The sequence below is a fragment of the Leucoraja erinacea genome, chromosome 34, assembly GCF_028641065.1.
Source record: "Leucoraja erinacea ecotype New England chromosome 34, Leri_hhj_1, whole genome shotgun sequence".
In the NCBI taxonomy this organism is placed as follows: domain Eukaryota; kingdom Metazoa; phylum Chordata; class Chondrichthyes; order Rajiformes; family Rajidae; genus Leucoraja; species Leucoraja erinaceus.
The window spans coordinates 12597028-12603927 of NC_073410.1; positions in this window are offsets into that span (position 1 = coordinate 12597028).

Sequence of the window (6900 nt, forward strand, 5' to 3'; positions counted from 1 at the left end):
ATAAATTGTTAAAGCTGCCACAGCCAGACATAAAAACAGCGTTTTTTCACGAGCAGTAGCTCTACTCAATAACAAAAAATCTGTAGCCTACTTTTGCTCTGGTATTTTATTTAATTCACGTGTTTAATCGATAATGTTTTATTATTAATGTAACTATCACTGTATGTCATGGTGTCACTTGCCTTGGGCAGAGCACCAAGGCAAATTCCTTGTATGTGAATACTTGGCCAATAAACGTATTCATTCATTCATAACATTTTAGAGCACACTAGCAAGCCTTTGGTCCAATGTCCATGTTGACCAAGATGCCCCCATCTACATTTGCCCTATTTTCCCTGCATTTGCCCCATATCCCTTTAAACCTTTCCTATCCATGTCCATGTCCTAGTCCATGTCCAAATGTATTTTAAACATTGTTACTGTACCTGCCTCAATGACCTCCTCTGGTAGCTTGTTCCATATACTACCACAAATAATACAGCACATCCCCATCAGTGACACACTGGTCAACCTGAGGAGCACCGTCAATAACAGACTGGTTCAACCAAGATGCAGCAGACACCACAGGAGATCCTTATTTCCCAATGGCTATCGATCTGTACAACTCCTGCCCCTGCTATTGTGGGACAGACTCCTTCTTTATAGTGCACACAAAATGTATAGGAAGGAACTTCAGATCCAAAGATAGACACAAAGTGCTGGAGTAACTCAGCGGGACAGGCAGTATCTCCAGAGAGAAGCAATGGGCGACATTTCAGTTCTTCAAGAAGGGTCTCGGCCCAAAATATCTTCTCTCCAGAGATGCTGCCTGTCCCGCTGAGTTACATCAGCAGTTTGTGTCTATCTTCTTTTATAGCGCAATGTTAACATGGATGGTGGGTTCACCCCTTGCAGTAATTTTTCGTCATTGGAATGTATCTATTTTGGATATTCTAAATGAACCCCTTTAATATACACCATTGCATCATGAGTGAATGCCCTTTAACCTAGTTTGCCCGTTCACTGGCATGCTCTATAATTGTGCACCCTTGATTGTGCTTTTTAAGTTTAAAATACCAGTCTTAACCCTTTTTTCCATAGCGCAAAATGAATAGAAGATCTAATGGTGTAGTAATCATGGCTACCCACAGATGTCTTCACTTCAAGGACATGATTTAACCCAATCTCATTGTCATGCCGAGCCTAATATTGCTGTTCTCTGGCTCCAGAACAAGCTGTTCTCAGAACCCATCTCTAAAATACCCAATGATTTGCTCATCTAGGCTAGTTTTGCATATCTTATTTTCCCATTCTAAACGTGCATTAAAAACACCAATGATTACAGCTGTATATTTTGACAAGTTTATATTATGTTTTCCTTTACAATTTTTCATCCTATTAGGGGGCTTATGCTCCACACCTATATGGAAGACATCTTGTTATTTATTATTTATTATTTCAAATCTACACCAAACATCTTCTGTAATCCAGATTCTTAAACAGAGGTCACTCATTCAAATTGCACTAAGACCGTCGCTACTTAACTAGAATGCATTAACTCTGTTCAGGCAGCACCCGAGGTCAGTATTGAACCTGAATCCCTGGTGCTGTGAGTTGCAACATCAACTTTTTCATTGCTATATTTTTCACATGGGGAAAGGCATCAGCAATTGTTTCCCAGATACTGTCTGCCACCCTGGGAAGTCGTTTGGATCTATCCAACGCAACACATCCATGGGCTTCTGGAGTAGTTTCTGATCCTACAGAGAAACTCATGTCAGCCGGTACAGAGGGAGGAGGGTTTGGAGAAAGGGAAGGGGGGAGGGGTCTCCCTGTCAGTTTGTTCCCGGGCCTGGACAAGATGGCTATTCGCGGGTCCAGGCAGCGGGCAGTCGAGGGTACTGCCCTGGCCGACAGCCTGGCCCCTCTACCGGGCCTACGTCCGTTCCCGCATGTACATGGAGAGGAACCTCAGGGACTGGAGGCCTTCTGTACAGGCTGGTTGTCATGGAGGGTCAAGTTTTGTATATATCTCTGAAAAATCAATAACAATCTAAGTAAAAAAAAGATAAAGACAATATTTTAATCTGATAACTGTTTGATTGTAATCTGCCAATGGCAGTCTTGATTCTGTTACTACTCTATATTGGTGTTTAAGGACAAAGGACAAAAGACCAATGCATTTGTTGCTTCTGTACTGTACACTGACAATGACAATTAAAATTGAATCTGAATCTGAATCCGAGACATTTATTGTCACATATTGGTGGAGTGAAATTTGAGTTCAGCACACAAATAAGATAAACACAACACTTTAGAATTTAACATAAAACATTAAAAACATCCCCCCACAGTGGTATCAGCGTTTCTCACTGTGAGGGAAGGCACCAAAGTTCAGTCCACTACCTCAGTTCACCCGTGGTTTGGGCCTATTGAAGCCTCCGCAGTCACCGCTACGGGCAATTGAATAAAAGCTTTTATTTGAATAAAAGCCCTTTGTATTAAAAAAAACCCAGGAAAGTCATTATTCCCCATGCAGAGTACCAGTTAATGCCTTGCACATGTTCGTAGAGCACTGAATAACGTGTTGTCACAGCAGAGCTCCCTCAGGCCCTTCAAATATTTAAGTCACAAACTTACCTTTAACTGCGCCAACTATTTTATCCCACTGTTCTCAATCGCACTCATTCCCAATCCATCGAGACGCAATCTCCTTCTCCAAACACACATCTTCAGTGAACATTCTGAGGATCCAAGCCTGACAGATTCTGCCAATTACCCAGTTTGACCCAGTAATCCCACAAGTCACTCCATCACCATTGACCAACCATTGTGCCCAACCCCCCTCCCATAAACATCAGATCTGCTCTTGCTCTTAACCCAGCAATTCTCCTAAAGCTCCGAGTGGACTTAAAACTCCCAGTCCGGCCCAAAATCTGTGTCCCCATTCCTGAAGATTCCCTCCCCAATCCCAGGCTGATCTATCCAAACTTCACCCCTTCAATTCAGATCCCAGTCTTTACCACGTGCAACAACCTGCATGGTGGAACTCAGGCAGCATCTGTGGATGGAAATGGATTGACAACATTTTCAATCGCGACCCTTCTTCAGGCTGATCAGTTCCAGGGTATAATTTTCAGGTGTGCAGGACAGATTTCAACACATTGGGCCATTAGTGTCGTAGAGTCAGAGTGATACAGTGGAAACAGGCCCTTTGGCCCAACTTGCCCACGTTTGGTAAATATCCCTCCATACTTGTCCTAGCGATGTACCTGTCCAACTGTTTCATAAACGTTGGGATAGTCACTACCAGAACCGCTGGAAACTTCAGGGGCACCCGTGACAAAAAGTTGTATTCAAATGAACAGGAATGAGACTAACGGGATTGCTCTTACAGAAGGTTAGCTTGGGCTCTATTGGATGAATTCTATTTTTATGTATTGTAATCATTTCAAGATTCTGTGGCTTGTAGTACTCCAGGAACCAAGTTTCACATCTCCATTTCACACTTTACTTGAACATAACAAGGGATTCGTTGATGCATGGAGATACAGATTGTGGAGGATCACAATTTTGTTAATTCTGTTGGGTTAGTTTGCTTCTTGGATGAATAGTTTTGAGCTTCTCCGTACTTAATCTATCCTCGTTGGTTTTGTGGCTGTGGCTCGATGCAAGGTGTCCTTGTTAAATAGTGGGTCAAGAAGATCATTGAGTGTTCGAATGATCAAATTAGGCCTGAAGAAGGCAGTTAATATCATCCAAGATACACACAACTAAGTGGTCACTCTTCCTGGTCTTGCAGTCTGCTGTGATATCAAAGCCATAAATAAACCCAATTTCCATCAATCAACCACTAATCGGATAGCTTTTATTACTTTTTTGATATCATCTATTATATCTAGGCTTGTTTATTGCAAGATAAGAGATCAAGAAGGTTTATTTGTCATTTGCAATCATGAATCAAAAAAATGAAATTCTTCTTTGCTGCAGCTTTACCAGCACATTAGAACCAACAACACAAATTAATATACAATACATTATTAATTATGCTAAATAAACAAGAGCATGATAATAAAAAAACTAAACTACATAGACCACTATGCACTATGTCTTAGAGCACGAGGCCAAAACAGTCAAAAGTCCTTGGTGCTGAGGTGGGTTTGTGAAAGGTGATTCAAGAACCCAATGGCTGATGGTAAGAAGTTGATCTCAAGGTAACAGTTCTCAGGCTCAGGCCCATTGCTACCTTCTTCCAAATGGTAGCAGTGAGAAGCGAGCGTAGCCAGCATGGTGTGTACTTTTGATGATAATGTCTGCCTTCTTGAGGCCTATTTTGGTCATTCGAATGCTCAATTATTTTATAGAAACATAGAAATTAGGTGCAGGAGTAGGCCATTCGGCCCTTCGAGCCTGCACCGCCATTTAATATGATCATGGCTGATCATCCAACTCAGTATCCCGTACCTGCCTTCTCTCCATACCCTCTGATCCCCTTGGCTACAAGGGCCACATCTAACTCCCTCTTAAATATAGCCAATGAACTGGCCTCAACTACCCTCTGTGGCAGAGAGTTCCAGAGATTCACCACTCTCTGTGTGCAAAAAGTTCTCCTCATCTCGGTTTTAAAGGATTTCCCCCTTATCCTTAAGCTGTGACCCCTTGTCCTGGACTTCCCTAACATCGGGAACAATCTTCCTTATGAAAGTTCAAATTACCGAACCAGGCCACGATGCAACCAGTCAGTGTGCTCTTCACCACGCACCTGAAGGCAAGAGTAATGGGTAACATGCTCAGGGAAGTAGAGCCATTGACGGGTTTTTCTTGAAGATGGCGTCAATGTGCTGGGCCCAGGACAGATAATCATAGATGTGTAATGTCAGGAAGCTGTTGAATATCTCCCAATGTCCCGCCGATGATGATGCATCATCACTCTGCTTTCCCTTCCTGGTCATCAATAGCTTCTTTGCCATCCCAAGTTTGTTGTTCTGGCATCACTCAACCAGAATACTGTTCGCCCTCCTGTACTCTGACTCATTGTTGCCCATTACTCCTCAAATGGCAGTGGCATCACTGACAAATGTAAAGATGGTGTTGAGGCCATGTGTGACTGTGAGGCCAAGGGACTGAGTGAGGCCAAGGGACTGAGCACACAGACAACAGGTTCCCCTCTGCTGATGGTCAGTAAGGAGACGATGTTATTGTTAAACTCATAAATTCTTAACTGATAGGAGCAGAATTAAGCCATTCAGCCCATCAAGTATACTCCGCCATTCAATCATGGCTGATCTAACTCTCCCCCTCAACACCATTCTCCTGCCTTCACCCCATAACCCCTGACACCCCTGTACCGATTGAGTTCTTCCGATAAGGATGGAGTGGAGACCTGGTTCCCCGGGTCTAATGATAAATTCAGAAGAGATGATAGCAATGAAAGCCACATTGTAGTCAATGAACAACAGACTTATGTATTGTTCCTATTGTACAAGTGGTCCAGCACTGAGTGAACCAGTTGGACAAATATAAATATCGAATTTAAGTTTTCAAATTACTGAGTGGATTTAAATTTATGTTTCGCCTTGATCATTAACCTCGATTTCTAACTTGCCACTGGTAACATGACCAGGAGTGACAATGTACAACCACCAACATTATTTTAGTATTAACAGTGTCACTATTTAGTTAAATATTATCTTAACTCGTTGTATGTTCTTCCAAGAGGAAATTTACATTTCCGCTTGTCTACACACTATGTGCTCTGAACTAACAGTATGCCTAATAACTTTAAGATTGTATCTCACTCCGCCTCTACAGTTCCTTCAGTTTGAAGGCTACAACTCTCATTGCCTCTTCTGTTTCACACGAGAACACAATCTAGTCACTGTTCAAACAAATTTCAAAAAAGCATGTAAAATATGGAAACATTCACGAGTTTCCTAAAATACAGCAAAAAAACGCAAGACATGAGTATCGTTGGTACTTATAGTCCACATGCATAGATGACATTAGAATCAATTTCTTAAGTGCTATAAAGAGTCGTAGAAAAGTGGGCAACATTGTTCTTGGATGTGAATTGGAACCTCTGGCACTTAATCAGATTTTCACTGATTACATAAGGATATTTCCTAAACACTCGATTGTTGAGACTACACAACAGTTTAACTATTAATTTTGACTGCAAACTTTTACTATATGATGCAATTATATTTTAAAACAAACCATTAGAATATAAAACATCTAAAGTTAGCACAAACAAGTCTGGGGTATTGTTTAGTTAACAATGTAAAATTACTGAGGACAAACGTAGCTGAGGGATAAGTTTAAGGTTGGGGCCAAAGAAACTGAATTTGATAAAGGCACTGGAGGAAACCGACATGCCTAAATTTAAATCTGGCATTAATGTTGAATCATTGGTTTAGTTCAAAGCAGCAGTCCCACTATTATAAATTGGCCTTGGTGCCCCCAGGAATGTCCCTTAACCCAGGCGATCAGTGACCTTTGCAAGAAGCTTCCTGTGTACAGATGTCCTTGCTGGATCAGAGTCTGTGGGTTTCCAGACCCATGGTTTCTGACTCCCCTCTTGTCACTGACACAGTTGAGGAAATGCTATGCCCGTGTTCTGTTGATGGAGCCCACGGTTCCACACTGAACTACACAACCTTCTTCAAATAAGTTCCCCTCATCCCAGTGCTTTGTTTTCTATTTTTAACGGCAATTTTCAGTTGCCCTTTCACTGTTCACACCCTGTAAAATCCAGTTTGTCCTGAGGACACAATCAGTCGTGCACTTGCCCAAAATCCTGCATCCTTATTCATTTTGATTTTCAATCCCAGTTCATGAAGAAGGGTCTCGATCCGAAACATCGCCAATCCCTTCTCTCCATAGATGCTGCCTCACCCGCTGAGTTACTCCAGCATTTTGTGT